Source organism: Phalacrocorax carbo, chromosome 5 (assembly GCF_963921805.1).
Source record: "Phalacrocorax carbo chromosome 5, bPhaCar2.1, whole genome shotgun sequence".
Classification (NCBI taxonomy): Eukaryota; Metazoa; Chordata; class Aves; order Suliformes; family Phalacrocoracidae; genus Phalacrocorax; species Phalacrocorax carbo.
In genome coordinates this window covers 15,231,120-15,234,655 of record NC_087517.1, presented here as the reverse complement: position 1 = coordinate 15,234,655, position 3,536 = coordinate 15,231,120, and the positions used below count along the sequence as shown (strand labels likewise).

Here is a 3,536-nt window from a genome sequence, read left to right as displayed (position 1 = left end):
ACCAAAATGGGAGGTGTTTCTCCATTGCTCTTCAACTCTTTACTTAGCTCAGCTGAAACATCAGCACTAAACACAGGCTTGAAGGGAGTGAAGGACACATTTTTTGAGTAATAAGGTAATTTTAAAAAATATCCATATACCTCAGGTCTTTTTCTCATTCTCCTGGAGTGTAATTGGAGCTGATCTTAGGAAGATATGAACTACACCATTCTATTCTATGTAGTTATTATATACAAAGTGATTATGCTGGAAGATTTGCTCTATATTTCTCATGCTATCTATCTGCAGAAGAGGCAAGCCCGAAGTCCTCCTAAATGAGTTAGAAACCATTTGTTTATCTATCAAAAATATTGTGAGAGAATTCACCTTCCAAGTCACCATCAACATTTTATAATTGATTTGTTTGCATATTTTCCATATACTACTGGAAAATTATGAAGTTAGCTGAAAGTATAGTTATGTCTGAAACTCTATTCAGGTTAAAAGGAACATATTTATAAATATAGTAAAAATTTGGTGGAATTCACACAGGCTGAAGATTTTGAAATTTTGTTAGAATTCATCAGTGATCAGCGATATGCAAGATGTTATTATCAAAGTTAGTCTTCTGAGGGTTATATCCCAAACTCTAAACATCTGCCAGCAACACTTGTCCCTGTAAGACTTCACAACTAAAACTAATATTTCTTCAGATACTGATTTTCTAAAACCTCCCTGAAATCTAGGAAAATTTCTATATAAATTCTTACTGTAAAATTTGCCCCTGACATGAGTACTTCCAAGTGTCCTTGGCCTCAAGCTCTGGACAGGAACCTTCATAGTTCTTGTTTATATTTGTATGCCATAAGAATCATGCTGTGGGATCCTAATAGATCAGTCTTCCTTACTTTTTGATATCTATGTTGTTAGCTTTTCTTAATCATAGAATCATTAAAGTTGTAAAAGTCCTCTAGGATCATTAAGTCCAACCGTCAACCCAACACTACCATGTATCCTAAACCATGCCCTGAAGTGCCACGTCTACATGTCTTTTAAATACCTCCAGGGGTGGTGACTTTACCACCTCTCTCGGCAGCCTGTTCCAATGACTGGCCACTCTTTCAGTGAAGAAGTTTTTCCTAATATCCAATCTAAACCTCCCCTGATGCAGCTTGAAGCCGTTTCCTCTTGTTCTATCACTAGTGACCTGGGAGAAGTGACCAACACCCACCTCACTACAGACTCCTTCCAGGTAGTTGTAGAGAGCAACAAGGTCTCCCCTCAGCCTCCTCTTCTCCAGAATAAACAAACAGAGTTCCTTTAGTCACTCCTTATCAGACTTGCTCTCCCGACCCTTCACCAGGTCTGTTGCCCTTCTCTGGACATGCTCCAGCAACTTGATGTCCTTCTTGTACTGAGGGGCCCAAAACTGAACACAGTATTCAAGGTACAGAGTCACCAGCACCGAGTACAGGGGCACAATTACTTCCCTGCTCCTGCTGGCCACACTATTCCTGATACAAGCCAGGATGCTGTTGGCCTTCTTGGCCACCTGAGCACACTGCTGGCTCGTGTTCAGCCGGCTGTTGACCCACATCCCCAGGTCTGTCTCCGCCAGGCAGCTCTCCAGCCACTCTTACCCACGCCTGTAGCATTGCATGGAGTTTCTTGTGACCGAAGTGCAGGACCCAGCACTTGGCCTTGTTGAACCTCATACAGTTGACCTCGGCCCATCTATCCAGCTTGTCCAGGTCCCTCTGCAAAGCCTTCCTACCCTCCAGCAGATCAATACACCCGCCCAACTTGTTATCACCTGCAAACTTACTGAGGGTGCACTCAATCCCCTCATCCAGATCATCAATAAAGACATTAAACAAGACTGGCCCCAATACTGAGCCCTGGGGAACCCCACTTGTGACTGCCTGCCAACTGGATTTAGCTCCATTCACCACAACTCTCTGGGCTCAGACAACTAGCCAGGCAGCACATATTCTAAAATTAAAACACTAGAGAGAAGATTAGCATGGCCCCTGTGCAAGGATGAAACAAATTCTTGAAGCATTCCACATATTTATCCCTTGGGAGGAAGTCCTAAAGGGCAAAGGAGTCCAGGAAGGCTGGGCTTTCTTCAAGAAGGAAGTCTTGCAGGCGCAGGAGCAGGCTGTCCCCAAGTGCCGCAAGACGAACTGGAAGGGAAGACGACAGGGCTGGCTGAACAGGGAGCTTCTGCTGACAGTCAGGAAAAAAAGAAGAGTCTACGTCTTTTGGAAGAAGGGGCAAGTAACACAAGAAGAGTACAGAGACCTCGCTAGGTCTTTCAGAGAGAAAATCAGGCAAGCAAAAGCCCAGCTAGAACTCAACCTGGCCACTGCTGTAAGGGATAACAAAAACTGTTTTTACGCAGATGGGAGCATTGCAGCTGAGCATGAGGAAAAGGCTGAGGTACTAAAGGCCTTCTTTGCCTCAGTCTTCAACAGTAAGACCAGTTATCCCCAGGGTATTCAGTCCCCTGAGCTGGTAGACAGGGACAACAAGCAGAATAAACCTCCTATAATCCAGGAGGAATCAGTTAATGTCCTGCTGCTCCACTTGGACGCTCACAAGTCTATAGGGCCAGATGGGATCCACCTGAGAGTACTGAGGGAGCTGGTGGAGGAGCTCGCCAAGCCACTCTCCATCATTTACCAGCAGTCCTGGTTAACAGGGGAGGTCCCAGATGACTGAAGGCTTGCCAATGTGATGCCCATCTACAAGAAGGGCCAGAAGGAGGATCTGGGGAACTACAGGCCTGTCAGCCTGACCTCAGTACCGGGGAAGGTTATGGAACAGTTCATCTTGAGAGAACTCACCCAGCATGTGCAGGATGAGCAGGGGATCAGGCCCAGCCAGCATGACTTCATGAAAGGCAGGTCCTGCCTGACCAACCTGATCTCCTTCTATGACCAGGTGACCCGCCTAGCGGATGAGGGAAAGGCTGTGGATGTTGTCTACCTGGACTTTAGTAAAGCCTTTTATACTGTCTCCCACAGTATCCTCCTAGAGAAGCTGGTGGCTCATTGCTTGGATGGGTGTGCTCTTCACTGTTGAATATGTACTTAAGGAAAAACTACTCTGCATTTTGTGATTAACCTTTCTCACAAAAGATAGGGTGCGGCCTTCAAGCCTCTTGAATACTACTGAAGAAGTGATAGTGATTCCCATCATCTGTCCAGGTTTCATGAAAGCAAACTTAGCAGTGGTTCACTAGAACAACCCCTGGGAAACCTCTCATTCTCAAGGCTAAGGGTAGGTAGCTATGCAATTCATGCATGACTACCATAAAATGAGATTAAACAAGGACAGTACTGGGGTTTTGGAACATTGCTATATGAGCTGGGCATCAATCATTACTCTTGAAAATGCCGGTTCTATCCCTCAAACTGGGATTTTGATAGTTTTGTATGTCCTGCTAGTGTTGGCTCACAAGGCTGTTAATCTGCTATCTTTTGCCATATTATGCCATCCATCTTTCCTGACTAACTTCAGAGCTGAAACTGCAGTATGATGATACCAAAACA

The 3,536-nt window shown here is 44.9% G+C and overlaps 1 pseudogene; it reads left to right on the top strand.

Moving 5' to 3' along the window:
• The first annotated feature begins 1,939 nt into the window (after nt 1-1,939).
• Nucleotides 1,940-2,052, top strand: LOC135313730 (U6 spliceosomal RNA; annotated as a pseudogene).
• Nucleotides 2,053-3,536: the final 1,484 nt, after the last annotated feature.